This window comes from Papaver somniferum, chromosome 1 (assembly GCF_003573695.1).
Source record: "Papaver somniferum cultivar HN1 chromosome 1, ASM357369v1, whole genome shotgun sequence".
Lineage (NCBI taxonomy): Eukaryota > Viridiplantae > Streptophyta > Magnoliopsida > Ranunculales > Papaveraceae > Papaver > Papaver somniferum.
The window spans coordinates 3,471,167-3,493,327 of NC_039358.1; the positions used below are offsets into that span (position 1 = coordinate 3,471,167).

At 37.8% G+C, this 22,161-nt stretch overlaps 45 non-coding genes across 45 annotated transcripts; all 45 read right to left on the reverse strand.

Moving 5' to 3' along the window:
- Nucleotides 1–132: 132 nt before the first annotated feature.
- Nucleotides 133–251, reverse strand: LOC113342925. Its single transcript, XR_003356922.1, has one exon. It is a non-coding gene; the product is annotated as a 5S ribosomal RNA (ribosomal RNA).
- Nucleotides 252–631: 380 nt separating this feature from the next.
- Nucleotides 632–750, reverse strand: LOC113342854. The gene has a single exon (XR_003356886.1). It is a non-coding gene; the product is annotated as a 5S ribosomal RNA (ribosomal RNA).
- Nucleotides 751–1,131: 381 nt separating this feature from the next.
- On the reverse strand, nucleotides 1,132–1,250 carry LOC113344005. Its single transcript, XR_003357538.1, has one exon. It is a non-coding gene; the product is annotated as a 5S ribosomal RNA (ribosomal RNA).
- Nucleotides 1,251–1,619: 369 nt separating this feature from the next.
- On the reverse strand, nucleotides 1,620–1,738 carry LOC113342722. The gene has a single exon (XR_003356799.1). It is a non-coding gene; the product is annotated as a 5S ribosomal RNA (ribosomal RNA).
- Nucleotides 1,739–2,119: 381 nt separating this feature from the next.
- LOC113344050 lies at nucleotides 2,120–2,238 on the reverse strand. The gene has a single exon (XR_003357594.1). It is a non-coding gene; the product is annotated as a 5S ribosomal RNA (ribosomal RNA).
- A 381-nt stretch (nucleotides 2,239–2,619) lies between these two features.
- On the reverse strand, nucleotides 2,620–2,738 carry LOC113342902. The gene has a single exon (XR_003356902.1). It is a non-coding gene; the product is annotated as a 5S ribosomal RNA (ribosomal RNA).
- A 381-nt stretch (nucleotides 2,739–3,119) lies between these two features.
- On the reverse strand, nucleotides 3,120–3,238 carry LOC113343145. The gene has a single exon (XR_003357066.1). It is a non-coding gene; the product is annotated as a 5S ribosomal RNA (ribosomal RNA).
- A 381-nt stretch (nucleotides 3,239–3,619) lies between these two features.
- Nucleotides 3,620–3,738, reverse strand: LOC113344110. Its single transcript, XR_003357659.1, has one exon. It is a non-coding gene; the product is annotated as a 5S ribosomal RNA (ribosomal RNA).
- A 381-nt stretch (nucleotides 3,739–4,119) lies between these two features.
- On the reverse strand, nucleotides 4,120–4,238 carry LOC113343477. The gene has a single exon (XR_003357274.1). It is a non-coding gene; the product is annotated as a 5S ribosomal RNA (ribosomal RNA).
- Nucleotides 4,239–4,619: 381 nt separating this feature from the next.
- On the reverse strand, nucleotides 4,620–4,738 carry LOC113343522. The gene has a single exon (XR_003357282.1). It is a non-coding gene; the product is annotated as a 5S ribosomal RNA (ribosomal RNA).
- A 379-nt stretch (nucleotides 4,739–5,117) lies between these two features.
- On the reverse strand, nucleotides 5,118–5,236 carry LOC113343354. Its single transcript, XR_003357202.1, has one exon. It is a non-coding gene; the product is annotated as a 5S ribosomal RNA (ribosomal RNA).
- A 380-nt stretch (nucleotides 5,237–5,616) lies between these two features.
- LOC113343156 lies at nucleotides 5,617–5,735 on the reverse strand. The gene has a single exon (XR_003357069.1). It is a non-coding gene; the product is annotated as a 5S ribosomal RNA (ribosomal RNA).
- Nucleotides 5,736–6,114: 379 nt separating this feature from the next.
- On the reverse strand, nucleotides 6,115–6,233 carry LOC113344011. Its single transcript, XR_003357540.1, has one exon. It is a non-coding gene; the product is annotated as a 5S ribosomal RNA (ribosomal RNA).
- Nucleotides 6,234–6,613: 380 nt separating this feature from the next.
- LOC113344187 lies at nucleotides 6,614–6,732 on the reverse strand. The gene has a single exon (XR_003357698.1). It is a non-coding gene; the product is annotated as a 5S ribosomal RNA (ribosomal RNA).
- A 399-nt stretch (nucleotides 6,733–7,131) lies between these two features.
- Nucleotides 7,132–7,250, reverse strand: LOC113344242. The gene has a single exon (XR_003357714.1). It is a non-coding gene; the product is annotated as a 5S ribosomal RNA (ribosomal RNA).
- Nucleotides 7,251–7,612: 362 nt separating this feature from the next.
- LOC113342946 lies at nucleotides 7,613–7,731 on the reverse strand. Its single transcript, XR_003356926.1, has one exon. It is a non-coding gene; the product is annotated as a 5S ribosomal RNA (ribosomal RNA).
- Nucleotides 7,732–8,101: 370 nt separating this feature from the next.
- LOC113343183 lies at nucleotides 8,102–8,220 on the reverse strand. Its single transcript, XR_003357080.1, has one exon. It is a non-coding gene; the product is annotated as a 5S ribosomal RNA (ribosomal RNA).
- A 379-nt stretch (nucleotides 8,221–8,599) lies between these two features.
- LOC113342636 lies at nucleotides 8,600–8,718 on the reverse strand. The gene has a single exon (XR_003356768.1). It is a non-coding gene; the product is annotated as a 5S ribosomal RNA (ribosomal RNA).
- A 381-nt stretch (nucleotides 8,719–9,099) lies between these two features.
- Nucleotides 9,100–9,218, reverse strand: LOC113342728. The gene has a single exon (XR_003356805.1). It is a non-coding gene; the product is annotated as a 5S ribosomal RNA (ribosomal RNA).
- Nucleotides 9,219–9,599: 381 nt separating this feature from the next.
- Nucleotides 9,600–9,718, reverse strand: LOC113344311. Its single transcript, XR_003357752.1, has one exon. It is a non-coding gene; the product is annotated as a 5S ribosomal RNA (ribosomal RNA).
- Nucleotides 9,719–10,098: 380 nt separating this feature from the next.
- On the reverse strand, nucleotides 10,099–10,217 carry LOC113344370. The gene has a single exon (XR_003357778.1). It is a non-coding gene; the product is annotated as a 5S ribosomal RNA (ribosomal RNA).
- Nucleotides 10,218–10,597: 380 nt separating this feature from the next.
- LOC113344439 lies at nucleotides 10,598–10,716 on the reverse strand. Its single transcript, XR_003357816.1, has one exon. It is a non-coding gene; the product is annotated as a 5S ribosomal RNA (ribosomal RNA).
- Nucleotides 10,717–11,096: 380 nt separating this feature from the next.
- On the reverse strand, nucleotides 11,097–11,215 carry LOC113340938. The gene has a single exon (XR_003355693.1). It is a non-coding gene; the product is annotated as a 5S ribosomal RNA (ribosomal RNA).
- Nucleotides 11,216–11,595: 380 nt separating this feature from the next.
- On the reverse strand, nucleotides 11,596–11,714 carry LOC113342927. Its single transcript, XR_003356923.1, has one exon. It is a non-coding gene; the product is annotated as a 5S ribosomal RNA (ribosomal RNA).
- A 380-nt stretch (nucleotides 11,715–12,094) lies between these two features.
- On the reverse strand, nucleotides 12,095–12,213 carry LOC113343150. The gene has a single exon (XR_003357068.1). It is a non-coding gene; the product is annotated as a 5S ribosomal RNA (ribosomal RNA).
- Nucleotides 12,214–12,582: 369 nt separating this feature from the next.
- On the reverse strand, nucleotides 12,583–12,701 carry LOC113344516. Its single transcript, XR_003357851.1, has one exon. It is a non-coding gene; the product is annotated as a 5S ribosomal RNA (ribosomal RNA).
- Nucleotides 12,702–13,069: 368 nt separating this feature from the next.
- Nucleotides 13,070–13,188, reverse strand: LOC113342678. Its single transcript, XR_003356780.1, has one exon. It is a non-coding gene; the product is annotated as a 5S ribosomal RNA (ribosomal RNA).
- Nucleotides 13,189–13,557: 369 nt separating this feature from the next.
- On the reverse strand, nucleotides 13,558–13,676 carry LOC113344583. The gene has a single exon (XR_003357874.1). It is a non-coding gene; the product is annotated as a 5S ribosomal RNA (ribosomal RNA).
- A 368-nt stretch (nucleotides 13,677–14,044) lies between these two features.
- On the reverse strand, nucleotides 14,045–14,163 carry LOC113344648. Its single transcript, XR_003357888.1, has one exon. It is a non-coding gene; the product is annotated as a 5S ribosomal RNA (ribosomal RNA).
- A 380-nt stretch (nucleotides 14,164–14,543) lies between these two features.
- Nucleotides 14,544–14,662, reverse strand: LOC113342706. Its single transcript, XR_003356793.1, has one exon. It is a non-coding gene; the product is annotated as a 5S ribosomal RNA (ribosomal RNA).
- A 379-nt stretch (nucleotides 14,663–15,041) lies between these two features.
- Nucleotides 15,042–15,160, reverse strand: LOC113343094. Its single transcript, XR_003357035.1, has one exon. It is a non-coding gene; the product is annotated as a 5S ribosomal RNA (ribosomal RNA).
- A 380-nt stretch (nucleotides 15,161–15,540) lies between these two features.
- LOC113343926 lies at nucleotides 15,541–15,659 on the reverse strand. Its single transcript, XR_003357466.1, has one exon. It is a non-coding gene; the product is annotated as a 5S ribosomal RNA (ribosomal RNA).
- Nucleotides 15,660–16,039: 380 nt separating this feature from the next.
- LOC113343625 lies at nucleotides 16,040–16,158 on the reverse strand. Its single transcript, XR_003357333.1, has one exon. It is a non-coding gene; the product is annotated as a 5S ribosomal RNA (ribosomal RNA).
- Nucleotides 16,159–16,539: 381 nt separating this feature from the next.
- LOC113342861 lies at nucleotides 16,540–16,658 on the reverse strand. The gene has a single exon (XR_003356887.1). It is a non-coding gene; the product is annotated as a 5S ribosomal RNA (ribosomal RNA).
- Nucleotides 16,659–17,037: 379 nt separating this feature from the next.
- LOC113343650 lies at nucleotides 17,038–17,156 on the reverse strand. Its single transcript, XR_003357353.1, has one exon. It is a non-coding gene; the product is annotated as a 5S ribosomal RNA (ribosomal RNA).
- A 382-nt stretch (nucleotides 17,157–17,538) lies between these two features.
- On the reverse strand, nucleotides 17,539–17,657 carry LOC113342866. The gene has a single exon (XR_003356889.1). It is a non-coding gene; the product is annotated as a 5S ribosomal RNA (ribosomal RNA).
- A 380-nt stretch (nucleotides 17,658–18,037) lies between these two features.
- On the reverse strand, nucleotides 18,038–18,156 carry LOC113342791. The gene has a single exon (XR_003356839.1). It is a non-coding gene; the product is annotated as a 5S ribosomal RNA (ribosomal RNA).
- A 377-nt stretch (nucleotides 18,157–18,533) lies between these two features.
- On the reverse strand, nucleotides 18,534–18,652 carry LOC113343527. Its single transcript, XR_003357284.1, has one exon. It is a non-coding gene; the product is annotated as a 5S ribosomal RNA (ribosomal RNA).
- Nucleotides 18,653–19,031: 379 nt separating this feature from the next.
- Nucleotides 19,032–19,150, reverse strand: LOC113343367. The gene has a single exon (XR_003357205.1). It is a non-coding gene; the product is annotated as a 5S ribosomal RNA (ribosomal RNA).
- Nucleotides 19,151–19,530: 380 nt separating this feature from the next.
- LOC113343108 lies at nucleotides 19,531–19,649 on the reverse strand. The gene has a single exon (XR_003357040.1). It is a non-coding gene; the product is annotated as a 5S ribosomal RNA (ribosomal RNA).
- A 380-nt stretch (nucleotides 19,650–20,029) lies between these two features.
- Nucleotides 20,030–20,148, reverse strand: LOC113343932. The gene has a single exon (XR_003357473.1). It is a non-coding gene; the product is annotated as a 5S ribosomal RNA (ribosomal RNA).
- A 380-nt stretch (nucleotides 20,149–20,528) lies between these two features.
- Nucleotides 20,529–20,647, reverse strand: LOC113343632. Its single transcript, XR_003357334.1, has one exon. It is a non-coding gene; the product is annotated as a 5S ribosomal RNA (ribosomal RNA).
- A 381-nt stretch (nucleotides 20,648–21,028) lies between these two features.
- On the reverse strand, nucleotides 21,029–21,147 carry LOC113342871. The gene has a single exon (XR_003356894.1). It is a non-coding gene; the product is annotated as a 5S ribosomal RNA (ribosomal RNA).
- Nucleotides 21,148–21,528: 381 nt separating this feature from the next.
- On the reverse strand, nucleotides 21,529–21,647 carry LOC113344713. The gene has a single exon (XR_003357908.1). It is a non-coding gene; the product is annotated as a 5S ribosomal RNA (ribosomal RNA).
- Nucleotides 21,648–22,028: 381 nt separating this feature from the next.
- Nucleotides 22,029–22,147, reverse strand: LOC113343011. Its single transcript, XR_003356981.1, has one exon. It is a non-coding gene; the product is annotated as a 5S ribosomal RNA (ribosomal RNA).
- Between the last annotated feature and the right edge of the window lie 14 nt (nucleotides 22,148–22,161).

Genomic DNA, 22,161 nt, shown 5'->3' on the forward strand with positions numbered 1-22,161 from the left:
AACAAATTAGAAAATAATTCAAAAGAATTTTGTCCAAAAAGATAAAGTCCTCGTGAAAACAAATATATTTCACTACTCGTCGCTGCCCTTCATTAGACAAATCGGCAAAAAAAATGGCAAAAAAACAAAAAAAGCAATCAACACGAGGACTTCCCAAGAGGTCACCCATCTTAGTACTACTCTCGCCCAAGCACGCTTAACTGCAGAGTTCTGATGGGTTCTGGTGCATTAGTGCTAGTATGATTGATTGCTGAAAGGATCTTACTAGTTTTACTACTTAACACGTCTCCAATGTGTTGGCTCGATCCGTCTAACGCCTATTAATTCTTCGTGGAAAGTCCGATCGGGACAAGTGATGACTCGTTGGAAACCTTACGGCGAGGAGATTGTTTTGGAGAAGTTATTCTGAATAATTAACATATTTTTAATAGTTTTTTTAGTGAAAATACATTAAAAATGCATTATAATATTCAATTAAATGCCCGGCGTCCGGGTTTTCAACAAATTAGAAAATAATTCAAAAGAATTTTGTCCAAAAAGATAAAGTCCTCGTGAAAACAAATATATTTCACTACTCGTCGCTGCCCTTCATTAGACAAATCGGCAAAAAAAATGGCAAAAAAACAAAAAAGGCAATCAACACGAGGACTTCCCAAGAGGTCACCCATCTTAGTACTACTCTCGCCCAAGCACGCTTAACTGCAGAGTTCTGATGGGTTCTGGTGCATTAGTGCTGGTATGATCGATTGTTGAAAGGATCTTACTAGTTTTACTACTTAACACGTCTCCAATGTGTTGGCTCGATCCGTCTAACGCCTATTAATTCTTCGTGGAAAGTCCGATCGGGACAAGTGATGACTCGTTGGAAACCTTACGGCGAGGAGATTGTTTTGGAGCAGTTATTCTGAATAATTAACATATTTTTAATAGTTTTTTTTAGTGAAAATACATTAATAATGCATTATAATATTCAATTAAATGCCCGGCGTCCGGGTTTTCAACAAATTAGAAAATAATTCAAAAGAATTTTGTCCAAAAAGATAAAGTCCTCGTGAAAACAAATATATTTCACTACTCTTCGCTGCCCTTCATTAGACAAATCGGCAAAAAAAATGGCAAAAAAACAAAAAAGGCAATCAACACGAGGACTTCCCAAGAGGTCACCCATCTTAGTACTACTCTCGCCCAAGCACGCTTAACTGCAGAGTTCTGATGGGTTCTGGTGCATTAGTGCTGGTATGATCGATTGCTGAAAGGATCTTACTAGTTTTACTACTTAACACGTCTCCAATGTGTTGGCTCGATCCGTCTAACGCCTATTAATTCTTCGTGGAAAGTCCGATCGGGACAAGTGATGACTCGTTGGAAACCTTACGGCGAGGAGATTGTTTTGGAGCAGTTATTCTGAATAATTAACATATTTTTAATAGTTTTTTTTAGTGAAAATACATTAAAATTGCATTATAATATTCAATTAAATGCCCGGCGTCCGGGTTTTCAACAAATTAGAAAATAATTCAAAAGAATTTTGTCCAAAAAGATAAAGTCCTCGTGAAAACAAATATATTTCACTACTCGTCGCTGCCCTTCATTAGACAAATCGGCAAAAAAACAAAAAAGGCAATCAACACAAGGACTTCCCAAGAGGTCACCCATCTTAGTACTACTCTCGCCCAAGCACGCTTAACTGCAGAGTTCTGATGGGTTCTGGTGCATTAGTGCTGGTATGATCGATTGCTGAAAGGATCTTACTAGTTTTACTACTTAACACGTTTCCAATGTGTTGCCTCGATCCGTCTAACGCCTATTAATTCTCCGTGGAAAGTCCGATCGGGACAAGTGATGACTCGTTGGAAACCTTACGGCGAGGAGATTGTTTTGGAGCAGTTATTCTGAATAATTAACATATTTTTAATAGTTTTTTTAGTGAAAATACATTAAAAATGCATTATAATATTCAATTAAATGCCCGTCGTCCGGGTTTTCAACAAATTAGAAAATAATTCAAAAGAATTTTGTCCAAAAAGATAAAGTCCTCGTGAAAACAAATATATTTCACTACTCGTCGCTGCCCTTCATTAGACAAATCGGCAAAAAAAATGGCAAAAAAACAAAAAAAGGCAATCAACACGAGGACTTCCCAAGAGGTCACCCATCTTAGTACTACTCTCGCCCAAGCACGCTTAACTGCAGAGTTCTGATGGGTTCTGGTGCATTAGTGCTGGTATGATCGATTGCTGAAAGGATCTTACTAGATTTACTACTTAACACGTCTCCAATGTGTTGGCTCGATCCGTCTAACGCCTATTAATTCTTCGTGGAAAGTCCGATCGGGACAAGTGATGACTCGTTGGAAACCTTACGGCGAGGAGATTGTTTTGGAGCAGTTATTCTGAATAATTAACATACTTTTAATAGTTTTTTTTAGTGAAAATACATTAAAAATGCATTATAATATTCAATTAAATGCCCGGCGTCCGGGTTTTCAACAAATTAGAAAATAATTCAAAAGAATTTTGTCCAAAAAGATAAAGTCCTCGTGAAAACAAATATATTTCACTACTCGTCGCTGCCCTTAATTAGACAAATCGGCAAAAAAAATGGCAAAAAAACAAAAAAGGCAATCAACACGAGGACTTCCCAAGAGGTCACCCATCTTAGTACTACTCTCGCCCAAGCACGCTTAACTGCAGAGTTCTGATGGGTTCTGGTGCATTAGTGCTGGTATGATCGATTTCTGAAAGGATCTTACTAGTTTTACTACTTAACACGTCTCCAATGTGTTGGCTCGATCCGTCTAACGCCTATTAATTCTTCGTGGAAAGTCCGATCGGGACAAGTGATGACTCGTTGGAAACCTTACGGCGAGGAGATTGTTTTGGAGCAGTTATTCTGAATAATTAACATATTTTTAATAGTTTTTTTTAGTGAAAATACATTAAAAATGCATTATAATATTCAATTAAATGCCCGGCGTCCGGGTTTTCAACAAATTAGAAAATAATTCAAAAGAATTTTGTCCAAAAAGATAAAGTCCTCGTGAAAACAAATATATTTCACTACTCGTCGCTGCCCTTCATTAGACAAATCGGCAAAAAAAATGGCAAAAAAACAAAAAAGGCAATCAACACGAGGACTTCCCAAGAGGTCACCCATCTTAGTACTACTCTCGCCCAAGCACGCTTAACTGCAGAGTTCTGCTGGGTTCTGGTGCATTAGTGCTGGTATGATCGATTGCTGAAAGGATCTTACTAGTTTTACTACTTAACACGTCTCCAATGTGTTGGCTCGATCCGTCTAACGCCTATTAATTCTTCGTGGAAAGTCCGATCGGGACAAGTGATGACTCGTTGGAAACCTTACGGCGAGGAGATTGTTTTGGAGCAGTTATTCTGAATAATTAACATATTTTTAATAGTTTTTTTTAGTGAAAATACATTAAAAATGCATTATAATATTCAATTAAATGCCCGGCGTCCGGGTTTTCAACAAATTAGAAAATAATTCAAAAGAATTTTGTCCAAAAAGATAAAGTCCTCGTGAAAACAAATATATATCACTACTCGTCGCTGCCCTTCATTAGACAAATCGGCAAAAAAAATGGCAAAAAAACAAAAAAGGCAATCAACACGAGGACTTCCCAAGAGGTCACCCATCTTAGTACTACTCTCGCCCAAGCACGCTTAACTGCAGAGTTCTGATGGGTTCTGGTGCATTAGTGCTGGTATGATCGATTGCTGAAAGGATCTTACTAGTTTTACTACTTAACACGTCTTCAATGTGTTGGCTCGATCCGTCTAACGCCTATTAATTCTTCGTGGAAAGTCCGATCGGGACAAGTGATGACTCGTTGGAAACCTTACGGCGAGGAGATTGTTTTGGAGCAGTTATTCTGAATAATTAACATAGTTTTAATAGTTTTTTTTAGTGAAAATACATTAAAAATGCATTATAATATTCAATTAAATGCCCGGCGTCCGGGTTTTCAACAAATTAGAAAATAATTCAAAAGAATTTTGTCAAAAAAGATAAAGTCCTCGTGAAAACAAATATATTTCACTACTCGTCGCTGCCCTTCATTAGACAAATCAGCAAAAAAAATGGCAAAAAAACAAAAAAGGCAATCAACACGAGGACTTCCCAAGAGGTCACCCATCTTAGTCCTACTCTCGCCCAAGCACGCTTAACTGCAGAGTTCTGATGGGTTCTGGTGCATTAGTGCTGGTATGATCGATTGCTGAAAGGATCTTACTAGTTTTACTACTTAACACGTCTCCAATGTGTTGGCTCGATCCGTCTAACGCCTATTAATTCTTCGTGGAAAGTCCGATCGGGACAAGTGATGGCTCGTTGGAAACCTTACGGCGAGGAGATTGTTTTGGAGCAGTTATTCTGAATAATTAACATATTTTTAATAGTTTTTTTTAGTGAAAATACATTAAAAATGCATTATAATATTCAATTAAATGCCCGGCGTCCGGGTTTTCAACAAATTAGAAAATAATTCAAAAGAATTTTGTCCAAAAAGATAAAGTCCTCGTGAAAACAAATATATTTTACTACTCGTCGCTGCCCTTCATTAGACAAATCGGCAAAAAAAATGGCAAAAAAACAAAAAAGGCAATCAACACGAGGACTTCCCAAGAGGTCACCCATCTTAGTACTACTCTCGCCCAAGCACGCTTAACTGCAGAGTTCTGATGGGTTCTTGTGCATTAGTGCTGGTATGATCGATTGTTGAAAGGATCTTACTAGTTTTACTACTTAACACGTCTCCAATGTGTTGGCTCGATCCGTCTAACGCCTATTAATTCTTCGTGGAAAGTCCGATCGGGACAAGTGATGACTCGTTGGAAACCTTACGGCGAGGAGATTGTTTTGGAGCAGTTATTCTGAATAATTAACATCTTTTTAATAGTTTTTTTAGTGAAAACACATTAAAAATGCATTATAATATTCAATTAAATGCCCGGCGTCCGGGTTTTCAACAAATTAGAAAATAATTCAAAATAATTTTGTCCAAAAAGATAAAGTCCTCGTGAAAACAAATATATTTCACTACTCGTCTCTGCCCTTCATTAGACAAATCGGAAAAAAAATGGCAAAAAAACAAAAAAGGCAATCAACACGAGGACTTCCCAAGAGGTCACCCATCTTAGTACTACTCTCGCCCAACCACGCTTAACTGCAGAGTTCTGATGGGTTCTGGTGCATTAGTGCTGGTATGATCGATTGCTGAAAGGATCTTACTAGTTTTACTACTTAACACGTCTCCAATGTGTTGGCTCGATCCGTCTAACGCCTATTAATTCTTCGTGGAAAGTCCGATCGGGACAAGTGATGACTCGTTGGAAACCTTACGGTGAGGAGATTGTTTTGGAGCAGTTATTCTGAATAATTAACATTTTTTAATAGTTTTTTTAGTGAAAATACATTAAAAATGCATTATAATATTCAATTAAATGCCCGGCGTCCGGGTTTTCAAAAAATTAGAAAATAATTCAAAAGAATTTTTTCCAAAAAGATAAAGTCCTCGTGAAAACAAATATATTTCACTACTCGTCGCTGCCCTTCATTAGACAAATCGGCAAAAAAAATGGCAAAAAAACAAAAAAAGGCAATCAACACGAGGACTTCCCAAGAGGTCACCCATCTTAGTACTACTCTCGCCCAAGCACGCTTAACTGCAGAGTTCTGATGGGTTCTGGTGCATTAGTGTTGGTATGATCGATTGCTGAAAGGATCTTACTAGTTTTACTACTTAACACGTCTCCAATGTGTTGGCTCGATCCGTCTAACGCCTATTAATTCTTCGTGGAAAGTCTGATCGGGACAAGTGATGACTCGTTGGAAACCTTACGGCGAGGAGATTGTTTTGGAGCAGTTATTCTGAATAATTAACATCTTTTTAATAGTTTTTTAGTGAAAATACATTAAAAATGCATTATAATATTCAATTAAATGCCCGGCGTCCGGGTTTTCAAAAAATTAGAAAATAATTCAAAAGAATTTTGTCCAAAAAGATAAAGTCCTCGTGAAAACAAATATATTTCACTACTCGTCGCTGCCCTTCATTAGACAAATCGGCAAAAAAAATGGCAAAAAAACAAAAAAGGCAATCAACACGAGGACTTCCCAAGAGGTCACCAATCTTAGTACTACTCTCGCCCAACCACGCTTAACTGCAGAGTTCTGATGGGTTCTGGTGCATTAGTGCTGGTATGATCGATTGCTGAAAGGATCTTACTAGTTTTACTACTTAACACGTCTCCAATGTGTTGGCTCGATCCGTCTAACGCCTATTAATTCTTCGTGGAAAGTCCGATCGGGACAAGTGATGACTCGTTGGAAACCTTACGGCGAGGAGATTGTTTTGGAGCAGTTATTCTGAATAATTAACATTTTTTAATAGTTTTTTTAGTGAAAATACATTAAAAATGCATTATAATATTCAATTAAATGCCCGGCGTCCGGGTTTTCAAAAAATTAGAAAATAATTCAAAAGAATTTTTTCCAAAAAGATAAAGTCCTCGTGAAAACAAATATATTTCACTACTCGTCGCTGCCCTTCATTAGACAAATCGGCAAAAAAAATGGCAAAAAAACAAAAAAAGGCAATCAACACGAGGACTTCCCAAGAGGTCACCCATCTTAGTACTACTCTCGCCCAAGCACGCTTAACTGCAGAGTTCTGATGGGTTCTGGTGCATTAGTGCTGGTATGATCGATTGCTGAAAGCTTCTCACCAATTTTACTACTTAACACGTCTCCAATGTATTGGCTCGATCCATCTAACGCCCGTTACTTCCTCGTGGCAAGTCCGATCCGGGCAAGTGATGACTCGCTGGAAACCTTATGACGAGGATAACGCTTGACGCGGTTATTTTGAACAACTAATCTCGTTTTAATAGTTTTTTAGTTAAAAAATATTAAAATATCCTAATAAACGCACACGAGATAAAAAAACATGTATTTTTTAATAGTTTTTTAGTTAAAAAAAATATTAAAATATCCAAACAAACGCACGGTTTTTGAATTTTCACCCAATTAGGGCAGACGCCCTCCCATATATCACGAGATAAAAATTCCATCTTATCTCGGCGGAAAAAAAAAGTAAAAAAGATAAAAAAAGGCAATCAACACGAGGACTTCCCAAGAGGTCACCCATCTTAGTACTACTCTCGCCCAAGCACGCTTAACTGCAGAGTTCTGATGGGTTCTGGTGCATTAGTGCTGGTATGATCGATTGCTGAAAGTTTCTCACCAATTTTACTACTTAACACGTCTCCAATGTATTGGCTCGATCCATCTAACGCCCCTTACTTCCTCGTGGCAAGTCCGATCCGGGCAAGTGATGACTCGCTGGAAACCTTATGACGAGGATAACGCTTGACGCGGTTATTTTGAACAACTAATCTCGTTTTAATAGTTTTTTAGTTAAAAAAATATTAAAATATCCAAACAAACGCACGGTTTTTGAATTTTCACCCAATGCCCTCCCATATATCACGAGATAAAAATTCCATCTTATCTCGTGTAACCCGCTTTCTAACTAGTCACTAGCCTTCATAAGAAAAACCGGCGAAAAAAAAAAGTAAAAAAGATAAAAAAAGGCAATCAACACGAGGACTTCCCAAGAGGTCACCCATCTTAGTACTACTCTCGCCCAAGTACGCTTAACTGCAGAGTTCTGATGGGTTCTGGTGCATTAGTGCTGGTATGATCGATTGCTGAAAGTTTCTCACCAATTTTACTACTTAACACGTCTCCAATGTATTGGCTCGATCCATCTAACGCCCGTTACTTCCTCGTGGCAAGTCCGATCCGGGCAAGTGATGACTCGCTGGAAACCTTATGACGAGGAGAACGCTTGACGCGGTTATTTTGAACTACTAATCTCGTTTTAATAGTTTTTTAGTTAAAAAATATTAAAATATCCAAATAAATGCACGGTTTTTGGATTTTCACCCAATTAGGGCAGACGCCCTCCCATATATCACGAGATAAAAAATCCATCTTATCTCGTGCAACCCGCTTTCTAACTAGTCACTAGCCTTCATAAGAATAACCGGCGAAAAAAAAAGTAAAAATAAATAAAAAAGGCAATCAACATGAGGACTTCCCAAGAGGTCACCCATCTTAGTACTACTCTCGCCCAAGCACGCTTAACTGCAGAGTTCTGATGGGTTCTGGTGCATTAGTGCTGGTATGATCGATTGCTGAAAGGATCTTACTAGTTTTACTACTTAACACGTCTCCAATGTGTTGGCTCGATCCGTCTAACGCCTATTAATTTTCCGTGGAAAGTCCGATCGGGACAAGTGATGACTCGTTGGAAACCTTACGGCGAGGAGATTGTTTTGGAGCAGTTATTCTGAATAATTAACATATTTTTAATAGTTTTTTTAGTGAAAATACATTAAAAATGCATTATAATATTCAATTAAATGCCCGGCGTCCGGGTTTTCAACAAATTAGAAAATAATTCAAAAGAATTTTGTCCAAAAAGATAAAGTCCTCGTGAAAACAAATATATTTCACTACTCGTCGCTGCCCTTCATTAGACAAATCGGCAAAAAAATGGCAAAAAAACAAAAAAGGCAATCAACACGAGGACTTCCCAAGAGGTCACCCATCTTAGTACTACTCTCGCCCAAGCACGCTTAACTACAGAGTTCTGATGGGTTCTGGTGCATTAGTGCTGGTATGATCGATTGCTGAAAGGATCTTACTAGTTTTACTACTTAACACGTCTCCAATGTGTTGGCTCGATCCGTCTAACGCCTATTAATTCTTCGTGGAAAGTCCGATCGGGACAAGTGATGGCTCGTTGGAAACCTTACGGCGAGGAGATTGTTTTGGAGCAGTTATTCTGAATAATTAACATATTTTTAATAGTTTTTTTTAGTGAAAATACATTAAAAATGCATTATAATATTCAATTAAATGCCCGGCGTCCGGGTTTTCAAAAAATTAGAAAATAATTCAAAAGAATTTTGTCCAAAAAGATAAAGTCCTCGTGAAAACAAATATATTTCACTACTCGTCGCTGCCCTTCATTAGACAAATCGGCAAAAAAAATGGCAAAAAAACAAAAAAGGCAATCAACACAAGGACTTCCCAAGAGGTCACCCATCTTAGTACTACTCTCGCCCAAGCACGCTTAACTGCAGAGTTCTGATGGGTTCTGGTGCATTAGTGCTGGTATGATCGATTGCTGAAAGGATCTTACTAGTTTTACTACTTAACACGTCTCCAATGTGTTGGCTCGATCCGTCTAACGCCTATTAATTCTTCGTGGAAAGTCCGATCGGGACAAGTGATGACTCGTTGGAAACCTTACGGCGAGGAGATTGTTTTGCAGCAGTTATTCTGAATAATTAACATATTTTTAATAGTTTTTTTTAGTGAAAATACATTAAAAATGCATTATAATATTCAATTAAATGCCCGGCGTCCGGGTTTTCAACAAATTAGAAAATAATTCAAAAGAATTTTGTCCAAAAAGATAAAGTCCTCGTGAAAACAAATATATTTCACTACTCGTCGCTGCCCTTCATTAGACAAATCGGCAAAAAAAATTGCAAAAAAACAAAAAAGGCAATCAACACGAGGACTTCCCAAGAGGTCACCCATCTTAGTACTACTCTCGCCCAAGCACGCTTAACTGCAGAGTTCTGATGGGTTCTGGTGCATTAGTGCTGGTATGATCGATTGCTGAAAGGATCTTACTAGTTTTACTACTTAACACGTCTCCAATGTGTTGGCTCGATCCGTCTAACGCCTATTAATTCTTCATGGAAAGTCCGATCGGGACAAGTGATGACTCGTTGGAAACCTTACGGCGAGGAGATTGTTTTGGAGCAGTTATTCTGAATAATTAACATATTTTTAATAGTTTTTTTTAGTGAAAATACATTAAAAATGCATTATAATATTCAATTAAATGCCCGGCGTCCGGGTTTTTAACAAATTAGAAAATAATTCAAAAGAATTTTGTCCAAAAAGATAAAGTCCTCGTGAAAACAAATATATTTCACTACTCGTCGCTGCCCTTCATTAGACAAATCGGCAAAAAAATGGCAAAAAAACAAAAAAGGCAATCAACACGAGGACTTCCCAAGAGGTCACCCATCTTAGTACTACTCTCGCCCAAGCACGCTTAACTGCAGAGTTCTGATGGGTTCTGGTGCATTAGTGCTGGTATGATCGATTGCTGAAAGGATCTTACTAGTTTTACTACTTAACACGTCTCCAATGTGTTGGCTCGATCCGTCTAACGCCTATTAATTCTTCGTGGAAAGTCCGATCGGGACAAGTGATGACTCGTTGGAAACCTTACGGAGAGGAGATTGTTTTGGAGCAGTTATTCTGAATAATTAACATCTTTTTAATAGTTTTTTTAGTGAAAATACATTAAAAATGCATTATAATATTCAATTAAATGCCCGGCGTCCGGGTTTTCAACAAATTAGAAAATAATTCAAAAGAATTTTGTCCAAAAAGATAAAGTCCTCGTGAAAACAAATATATTTCACTACTCGTCGCTGCCCTTCATTAGACAAATCGGCAAAAAAAATGGCAAAAAAACAAAAAAGGCAATCAACACGAGGACTTCCCAAGAGGTCACCCATCTTAGTACTACTCTCGCCCAAGCACGCTTAACTGCAGAGTTCTGATGGGTTCTGGTGCATTAGTGCTGGTATGATCGATTGCTGAAAGGATCTTACTAGTTTTACTACTTATCACGTCTCCAATGTGTTGGCTCGATCCGTCTAACGCCTATTAATTTTCCGTGGAAAGTCCGATCGGGACAAGTGATGACTCGTTGGAAACCTTACGGCGAGGAGATTGTTTTGGAGCAGTTATTCTGAATAATTAACATATTTTTAATAGTTTTTTTAGAGAAAATACATTAAAAATGCATTATAATATTCAATTAAATGCCCGGCGTCCGGGTTTTCAACAAATTAGAAAATAATTCAAAAGAATTTTGTCCAAAAAGATAAAGTCATCGTGAAAACAAATATATTTCACTACTCGTCGCTGCCCTTCATTAGACAAATCGGCAAAAAAAATGGCAAAAAAACAAAAAAGGCAATCAACACGAGGACTTCCCAAGAGGTCACCCATCTTAGTACTACTCTCGCCCAAGCACGCTTAACTGCAGAGTTCTGATGGGTTCTGGTGCATTCGTGCTGGTATGATCGATTGCTGAAAGGATCTTACTAGTTTTACTACTTAACACGTCTCCAATGTGTTGGCTCGATCCGTCTAACGCCTATTAATTTTCCGTGGAAAGTCCGATCGGGACAAGTGATGACTCGTTGGAAACCTTACGGCGAGGAGATTGTTTTGGAGCAGTTATTCTGAATAATTAACATATTTTTAATAGTTTTTTTAGTGAAAATACATTAAAAATGCATTATAATATTCAATTAAATGCCCGGCGTCCGGGTTTTCAACAAATTAGAAAATAATTCAAAAGAATTTTGTCCAAAAAGATAAAGTCCTCCTGAAAACAAATATATTTCACTACTCGTCGCTGCCCTTCATTAGACAAATCGGCAAAAAAAATGGCAAAAAAACAAAAAAGGCAATCAACACGAGGACTTCCCAAGAGGTCACCCATCTTAGTACTACTCTCGCCCAAGCACGCTTAACTGCAGAGTTCTGATGGGTTCTGGTGCATTAGTCCTGGTATGATCGATTGCTGAAAGGATCTTACTAGTTTTACTACTTAACACGTCTCCAATGTGTTGGCTCGATCCGTCTAACGCCTATTAATTTTCCGTGGAAAGTCCGATCGGGACAAGTGATGACTCGTTGGAAACCTTACGGCGAGGAGATTGTTTTGGAGCAGTTATTCTGAATAATTAACATATTTTTAATAGTTTTTTTAGTGAAAATACATTAAAAATGCATTATAATATTCAATTAAATGCCCGGCGTCCGGGTTTTCAACAAATTAGAAAATAATTCAAAAGAATTTTGTCCAAAAAGATAAAGTCCTCGTGAAAACAAATATATTTCACTACTCGTCGCTGCCCTTCATTAGACAAATCGGCAAAAAAAATGGCAAAAAAACAAAAAAGGCAATCAACACGACGACTTCCCAAGAGGTCACCCATCTTAGTACTACTCTCGCCCAAGCACGCTTAACTGCAGAGTTCTGATGGGTTCTGGTGCATTAGTGCTGGTATGATCGATTGCTGAAAGGATCTTACTAGTTTTACTACTTAACACGTCTCCAATGTGTTGGCTCGATCCGTCTAACGTCTATTAATTCTTCGTGGAAAGTCCGATCGGGACAAGTGATGACTCGTTGGAAACCTTACGGCGAGGAGATTGTTTTGGAGCAGTTATTCTGAATAATTAACATATTTTTAATAGTTTTTTTTAGTGAAAATACATTAAAAATGCATTATAATATTCAATTAAATGCCCGGTGTCCGGGTTTTCAACAAATTAGAAAATAATTCAAAAGAATTTTGTCCAAAAAGATAAAGTCCTCGTGAAAACAAATATATTTCACTACTCGTCGCTGCCCTTCATTAGACAAATCGGCAAAAAAACAAAAAAGGCAATCAACACGAGGACTTCCCAAGAGGTCACCCATCTTAGTACTACTCTCGCCCAAGCACGCTTAACTGCAGAGTTCTGATGGGTTCTGGTGCATTAGTGCTGGTATGATCGATTGCTGAAAGGATCTTACTAGTTTTACTACTTAAAACGTCTCCAATGTGTTGGCTCGATCCGTCTAACGCCTATTAATTCTTCGTGGAAAGTCCGATCGGGACAAGTGATGACTCGTTGGAAACCTTACGGCGAGGAGATTGTTTTGGAGCAGTTATTCTGAATAATTAACATATTTTTAATAGTTTTTTTAGTGAAAATACATTAAAAATGCATTATAATATTCAATTAAATGCCCGGCGTCCGGGTTTTCAACAAATTAGAAAATAATTCAAAAGAATTTTGTCCAAAAAGATAAAGTCCTCGTGAAAACAAATATATTTCACTACTCGTCGCTGCCCTTCATTAGACAAATCGGCAAAAAAACAAAAAAGGCAATCAACACGAGGACTTCCCAAGAGGTCACCCATCTTAGTACTACTCTCGCCCAAGCACGCTTAACTGCAGAGTTCTGATGGGTTCTGGTGCATTAGTGCTGGTATGATTGATTGCTGAAAGGATCTTACTAGTTTTACTACTTAACACGTCTCCAATGTGTTGGCTCGATCCGTCTAACGCCTATTAATTCTTCGTGGAAAGTCCGATCGGGACAAGTGATGACTCGTTGGAAACCTTACGGCGAGGAGATTGTTTTGGAGCAGTTATTCTGAATAATTAACATATTCTTAATAGTTTTTTTTAGTGAAAATACATTAAAAATGCATTATAATATTCAATTAAATGCCCGGCGTCCGGGTTTTCAACAAATTAGAAAATAATTCAAAAGAATTTTGTCCAAAAAGATAAAGTCCTCGTGAAAACAAATATATTTCACTACTCGTCGCTGCCCTTCATTAGACAAATCGGCAAAAAAACAAAAAAGGCAATCAACACGAGGACTTCCCAAGAGGTCACCCATCTTAGTACTACTCTCGCCCAAGCACGCTTAACTGCAGAGTTCTGATGGGTTCTGGTGCATTAGTGCTGGTATGATCGATTGCTGAAAGGATCTTACTAGTTTTACTACTTAACACGTCTCCAATGTGTTGGCTCGATCCGTCTAACGCCTATTAATTCTTCGTGGAAAGTCCGATCGGGACAAGTGATGACTCGTTGGAAACCTTACGGCGAGGAGATTGTTTTGGAGCAGTTATTCTGAATAATTAACATATTTTTAATAGTTTTTTTAGTGAAAATACATTAAAAATGCATTATAATATTCAATTAAATGCCCGGCGTCCGGGTTTTCAACAAAATAGAAAATAATTCAAAAGAATTTTGTCCAAAAAGATAAAGTCCTCGTGAAAACAAATATATTTCACTACTCGTCGCTGCCCTTCATTAGACAAATCGGCAAAAAAACAAAAAAGGCAATCAACACGAGGACTTCCCAAGAGGTCACCCATCTTAGTACTACTCTCGCCCAAGCACGCTTAACTGCAGAGTTCTGATGGGTTCTGGTGCATTAGTGCTGGTATGATCGATTGCTGAAAGGATCTTACTAGTTTTACTACTTAACACGTCTCCAATGTGTTGGCTCGATCCGTCTAACGCCTATTAATTCTTCGTGGAAAGTCCGATCGGGACAAGTGATGACTCGTTGGAAACCTTACGGCGAGGAGATTGTTTTGGAGCAGTTATTCTGAATAATTAACATATTTTTAATAGTTTTTTTAGTGAAAATACATTAAAAATGCATTATAATATTCAATTAAATGCCCGGCGTCCGGGTTTTCAAAAAATTAGAAAATAATTCAAAAGAATTTTGTCCAAAAAGATAAAGTCCTCGTGAAAACAAATATATTTCACTACTCGTCGCTGCCCTTCATTAGACAAATCGGCAAAAAAAATGGCAAAAAAACAAAAAAGGCAATCAACACGAGGACTTCCCAAGAGGTCACCCATCTTAGTACTACTCTCGCCCAAGCACACTTAACTGCAGAGTTCTGATGGGTTCTGGTGCATTAGTGCTGGTATGATCGATTGCTGAAAGGATCTTACCAGTTTTACTACTTAACACGTCTCCAATGTGTTGGCTCGATCCGTCTAACGCCTATTAATTCTTCGTGGAAAGTCCGATCGGGACAAGTGATGACTTGTTGGAAACCTTACGGCGAGGAGATTGTTTTGGAGCAGTTATTCTGAATAATTAACATCTTTTTAATAGTTTTTTAGTGAAAATACATTAAAAATGCATTATAATATTCAATTAAATGCCCGGCGTCCGGGTTTTCAAAAAATTAGAAAATAATTCAAAAGAATTTTGTCCAAAAAGATAAAGTCCTCGTGAAAACAAATATATTTCACTACTCGTCGCTGCCCTTCATTAGACAAATCGGCAAAAAAAATGGCAAAAAAACAAAAAAGGCAATCAACACGAGGACTTCCCAAGAGGTCACCCATCTTAGTACTACTCTCGCCCAAGCACGCTTAACTGCAGAGTTCTGATGGGTTCTTGTGCATTAGTGCTGGTATGATCGATTGCTGAAAGGATCTTACTAGTTTTACTACTTAACACGTCTCCAATGTGTTGGCTCGATCCGTCTAACGCCTATTAATTCTTCGTGGAAAGTCCGATCGGGACAAGTGATGACTCGTTGGAAACCTTACGGCGAGGAGATTGTTTTGGAGCAGTTATTCTGAATAATTAACATCTTTTTAATAGTTTATTTAGTGAAAATACATTAAAAATGCATTATAATATTCAATTAAATGCCCGGCGTCCGGGTTTTCAACAAATTAGAAAATAATTCAAAAGAATTTTTTCCAAAAAGATAAAGTCCTCGTGAAAACAAATATATTTCACTACTCGTCGCTGCCCTTCATTAGACAAATCGGCAAAAAAAATGGCAAAAAAACAAAAAAGGCAATCAACACGAGGACTTCCCAAGAGGTCACCCATCTTAGTACTACTCTCGCCCAACCACGCTTAACTGCAGAGTTCTGATGGGTTCTGGTGCATTAGTGCTGCTATGATCGATTGCTGAAAGGATCTTACTAGTTTTACTACTTAACACGTCTCCAATGTGTTGGCTCGATCCGTCTAACGCCTATTAATTCTTCGTGGAAAGTCCGATCGGGACAAGTGATGACTCGTTGGAAACCATACGGTGAGGAGATTGTTTTGGAGCAGTTATTCTGAATAATTAACATCTTTTTAATAGTTTTTTTAGTGAAAATACATTAAAAATGCATTATAATATTCAATTAAATGCCCGGCGTCCGGGTTTTCAAAAAATTAGAAAATAATTCAAAAGAATTTTGTCCAAAAAGATAAAGTCCTCGTGAAAACAAATATATTTCACTACTGGTCGCTGCCCTTCATTAGACAAATCGGCAAAAAAAATGGCAAAAAAACAAAAAAGGCAATCAACACGAGGACTTCCCAAGAGGTCACCCATTTTAGTACTACTCTCGCCCAACCACGCTTAACTGCAGAGTTCTGATGGGTTCTGGTGCATTAGTGCTGGTATGATCGATTGCTGAAAGGATCTTACTAGTTTGACTACTTAACACGTCTCCAATGTGTTGGCTCGATCCGTCTAACGCCTATTAATTCTTCGTGGAAAGTCCGATCGGGACAAGTGATGACTCGTTGGAAACCTTACGGTGAGGAGATTGTTTTGGAGCAGTTATTCTGAATAATTAACATCTTTTTAATAGTTTTTTTAGTGAAAATACATTAAAAATGCATTATAATATTCAATTAAATGCCCGGCGTCCGGGTTTTCAAAAAATTAGAAAATAATTCAAAAGAATTTTTTCCAAAAAGATAAAGTCCTCGTGAAAACAAATATATTTCACTACTCGTCGCTGCCCTTCATTAGACAAATCGGCAAAAAAAATGGCAAAAAAAACAAAAAAGGCAATCAACACGAGGACTTCCCAAGAGGTCACCCATCTTAGTACTACTCTCGCCCAAGCACGCTTAACTGCAGAGTTCTGATGGGTTCTGGTGCATTAGTGCTGGTATGATCGATTGTTGAAAGGATCTTACTAGTTTTACTACTTAACACGTCTCCAATGTGTTGGCTCGATCCGTCTAACGCCTATTAATTCTTCGTGGAAAGTCCGATCGGGACAAGTGATGACTCGTTGGAAACCTTACGGCGAGGAGATTGTTTTGGAGCAGTTATTCTGAATAATTAACATCTTTTTAATAGTTTATTTAGTGAAAATACATTGAAAATGCATTATAATATTCAATTAAATGCCCGGCGTCCGGGTTTTCAACAAATTAGAAAATAATTCAAAATAATTTTGTCCAAAAAGATAAAGTCCTCGTGAAAACAAATATATTTCACTACTCGTCTCTGCCCTTCATTAGACAAATCGGAAAAAAAATGGCAAAAAAACAAAAAAGGCAATCAACACGAGGACTTCCCAAGAGGTCACCCATCTTAGTACTACTCTCGCCCAACCACGCTTAACTACAGAGTTCTGATGGGTTCTGGTGCATTAATGCTGGTATGATCGATTGCTGAAAGGATCTTACTAGTTTTACTACTTAACACGTCTCCAATGTGTTGGCTCGATCCGTCTAACGCCTATTAATTCTTCGTGGAAAGTCCGATCGGGACAAGTGATGACTCGTTGGAAACCTTACGGCGAGGATATTGTTTTGGAGCAGTTATTCTGAATAATTAACATCTTTTTAATAGTTTTTTTTAGTGAAAATACATTAAAAATGCATTATAATATTCAATTAAATGCCCGGCGTCCGGGTTTTCAACAAATTAGAAAATAATTCAAAATAATTTTGTCCAAAAAGATAAAGTCCTCGTGAAAACAAATATATTTCACTACTCGTCGCTGCCCTTCATTAGACAAATCGGCAAAAAAAATGGCAAAAAAAACAAAAAAGGCAATCAACACGAGGACTTCCCAAGAGGTCACCCATCTTAGTACTACTCTCGCCCAAGCACGCTTAACTGCAGAGTTCTGATGGGTTCTGGTGCATTAGTGCTGGTATGATCGATTGTTGAAAGGATCTTACTAGTTTTACTACTTAACACGTCTCCAATGTGTTGGCTCGATCCGTCTAACGCCTATTAATTCTTCGTGGAAAGTCCGATCGGGACAAGTGATGACTTGTTGGAAACCTTACGGCGAGGAGATTGTTTTGGAGCAGTTATTCTGAATAATTAACATCTTTTTAATAGTTTTTTTAGTGAAAATACATTAAAAATGCATTATAATATTCAATTAAATGCCCGGCGTCCGGGTTTTCAAAAAATTAGAAAATAATTCAAAAGAATTTTTTCCAAAAAGATAAAGTCCTCGTGAAAACAAATATATTTCACTACTCGTCGCTGCCCTTCATTAGACAAATCGGCAAAAAAAAATGGCAAAAAAACATAAAGACAATCAACACGAGGACTTCCCAAGAGGTCACCCATCTTAGTACTACTCTCGCCCAAGCACGCTTAACTGCAGAGTTCTGATGGGTTCTGGTGCATTAGTGCTGGTATGATCGATTGCTGAAAGGATCTTACTAGTTTTACTACTTAACACGTCTCCAATGTGTTGGCTCGATCCGTCTAACGCCTATTAATTCTTCGTGGAAAGTCCGATCGGGACAAGTGATGACTCGTTGGAAACCTTACGGCGAGGAGATTGTTTTGGAGCAGTTATTCTGAATAATTAACATCTTTTTAATAGTTTTTTAGTGAAAATACATTAAAATGCATTATAATATTCAATTAAATGCCCGGCGTCCGGGTTTTCAAAAAATTAGAAAATAATTCAAAAGAATTTTGTCCAAAAAGATAAAGTCCTCGTGAAAACAAATATATTTCACTACTCGTCGCTGCCCTTCATTAGACAAATCGGCAAAAAAATGGCAAAAAAACAAAAAAGGCAATCAACACGAGGACTTCCCAAGAGGTCACCCATCTTAGTACTACTCTCGCCCAAGCACGCTTAACTGCAGAGTTCTGATGGGTTCTTGTGCATTAGTGCTGGTATGATCGATTGTTGAAAGGATCTTACTAGTTTTACTACTTAACACGTCTCCAATGTGTTGGCTCGATCCGTCTAACGCCTATTAATTCTTCGTGGAAAGTCCGATCGGGACAAGTGATGACTCGTTGGAAACCTTACGGCGAGGAGATTGTTTTGGAGCAGTTATTCTGAATAATTAACATCTTTTTAATAGTTTATTTAGTGAAAATACATTAAAAATGCATTATAATATTCAATTAAATGCCCGGCGTCCGGGTTTTCAACAAATTAGAAAATAATTCAAAATAATTTTGTCCAAAAAGATAAAGTCCTCGTGAAAACAAATATATTTCACTACTCGTCTCTGCCCTTCATTAGACAAATCGGAAAAAAAATGGCAAAAAAACAAAAAAGGCAATCAACACGAGGACTTCCCAAGAGGTCACCCATCTTAGTACTACTCTCGCCCAACCACGCTTAACTGCAGAGTTCTGATGGGTTCTGGTGCATTAGTGCTGGTATGATCGATTGCTGAAAGGATCTTACTAGTTTTACTACTTAACACGTCTCCAATGTGTTGGCTCGATCCGTCTAACGCCTATTAATTCTTCGTGGAAAGTCCGATCGGGACAAGTGATGACTCGTTGGAAACCTTACGGCGAGGAGATTGTTTTGGAGCAGTTATTCTGAATAATTAACATCTTTTTAATAGTTTTTTTAGTGAAAACACATTAAAAATGCATTATAATATTCAATTAAATTCCCGGCGTCCGGGTTTTCAACAAATTAGAAAATAATTCAAAAGAATTTTGTCCAAAAAGATAAAGTCCTCGTGAAAACAAATATATTTCACTACTCGTCGCTGCCCTTCATTAGACAAATCGGCAAAAAAAATGGCAAAAAAACAAAAAAGGCAATCAACACGAGGACTTCCCAAGAGGTCACCCATCTTAGTACTACTCTCGCCCAAGCACGCTTAACTGCAGAGTTCTGATGGGTTCTTGTGCATTAGTGCTGGTATGATCGATTGCTGAAAGGATCTTACTAGTTTTACTACTTAACACGTCTCCAATGTGTTGGCTCGATCCGTCTAACGCCTATTAATTCTTCGTGGAAAGTCCGATCGGGACAAGTGATGACTCGTTGGAAACCTTACGGCGAGGAGATTGTTTTGGAGCAGTTATTCTGAATAATTAACATCTTTTTAATAGTTTATTTAGTGAAAATACATTAAAAATGCATTATAATATTCAATTAAATGCCCGGCGTCCGGGTTTTCAACAAATTAGAAAATAATTCAAAAGAATTTTTTCCAAAAAGATAAAGTCCTCGTGAAAACAAATATATTTCACTACTCGTCGCTGCCCTTCATTAGACAAATCGGCAAAAAAAATGGCAAAAAAACAAAAAAGGCAATCAACACGAGGACTTCCCAAGAGGTCACCCATCTTAGTACTACTCTCGCCCAACCACGCTTAACTGCAGAGTTCTGATGGGTTCTGGTGCATTAGTGCTGCTATGATCGATTGCTGAAAGGATCTTACTAGTTTTACTACTTAACACGTCTCCAATGTGTTGGCTCGATCCGTCTAACGCCTATTAATTCTTCGTGGAAAGTCCGATCGGGACAAGTGATGACTCGTTGGAAACCATACGGTGAGGAGATTGTTTTGGAGCAGTTATTCTGAATAATTAACATCTTTTTAATAGTTTTTTTAGTGAAAATACATTAAAAATGCATTATAATATTCAATTAAATGCCCGGCGTCCGGGTTTTCAAAAAATTAGAAAATAATTCAAAAGAATTTTGTCCAAAAAGATAAAGTCCTCGTGAAAACAAATATATTTCACTACTGGTCGCTGCCCTTCATTAGACAAATCGGCAAAAAAAATGGCAAAAAAACAAAAAAGGCAATCAACACGAGGACTTCCCAAGAGGTCACCCATTTTAGTACTACTCTCGCCCAACCACGCTTAACTGCAGAGTTCTGATGGGTTCTGGTGCATTAGTGCTGGTATGATCGATTGCTGAAAGGATCTTACTAGTTTGACTACTTAACACGTCTCCAATGTGTTGGCTCGATCCGTCTAACGCCTATTAATTCTTCGTGGAAAGTCCGATCGGGACAAGTGATGACTCGTTGGAAACCTTACGGTGAGGAGATTGTTTTGGAGCAGTTATTCTGAATAATTAACATCTTTTTAATAGTTTTTTTAGTGAAAATACATTAAAAATGCATTATAATATTCAATTAAATGCCCGGCGTCCGGGTTTTCAAAAAATTAGAAAATAATTCAAAAGAATTTTTTCCAAAAAGATAAAGTCCTCGTGAAAACAAATATATTTCACTACTCGTCGCTGCCCTTCATTAGACAAATCGGCAAAAAAAATGGCAAAAAAAACAAAAAAGGCAATCAACACGAGGACTTCCCAAGAGGTCACCCATCTTAGTACTACTCTCGCCCAAGCACGCTTAACTGCAGAGTTCTGATGGGTTCTGGTGCATTAGTGCTGGTATGATCGATTGTTGAAAGGATCTTACTAGTTTTACTACTTAACACGTCTCCAATGTGTTGGCTCGATCCGTCTAATGCCTATTAATTCTTCGTGGAAAGTCCGATCGGGACAAGTGATGACTCGTTGGAAACCTTACGGCGAGGAGATTGTTTTGGAGCAGTTATTCTGAATAATTAACATCTTTTTAATAGTTTTTTTTAGTGAAAATACATTAAAAATGCATTATAATATTCAATTAAATGCCCGGCGTCCGGGTTTTCAAAAAATTAGAAAATAATTCAAAAGAATTTTGTCCAAAAAGATAAAGTCCTCGTGAAAACAAATATATTTCACTACTCGTCGCTGCCCTTCATTAGACAAATCGGCAAAAAAAATGGCAAAAAAACAAAAAAGGCAATCAACACGAGGACTTCCCAAGAGGTCACCCATCTTAGTACTACTCTCGCCCAAGCACGCTTAACTGCAGAGTTCTGATGGGTTCTGGTGCATTAGTGCTGGTATGATCGATTGCTGAAAGGATCTTACTAGTTTTACTACTTAACACGTCTCCAATGTGTTGGCTCGATCCGTCTGACGCCTATTAATTCTCCGTGGAAAGTCCGATCGGGACAAGTGATGACTCGTTGGAAACCTTACGGCGAGGAGATTGTTTTGGAGCAGTTATTCTGAATAATTAACATATTTTTAATAGTTTTTTTTAGTGAAAATACATTAAAAATGCATTATAATATTCAATTAAATGCCCGGCGTCCGGGTTTTCAACAAATTAGAAAATAATTCAAAAGAATTTTGTCCAAAAAGATAAAGTCCTCGTGAAAACAAATATATTTCACTACTCGTCGCTGCCCTTCATTAGACAAATCGGCAAAAAAAATGGCAAAAAAACAAAAAAGGCAATCAACACGAGGACTTCCCAAGAGGTCACCCATCTTAGTACTACTCTCGCCCAAGCACGCTTAACTGCAGAGTTCTGATGGGTTCTGGTGCATTAGTTCTGGTATGATCGATTGCTGAAAGGATCTTAC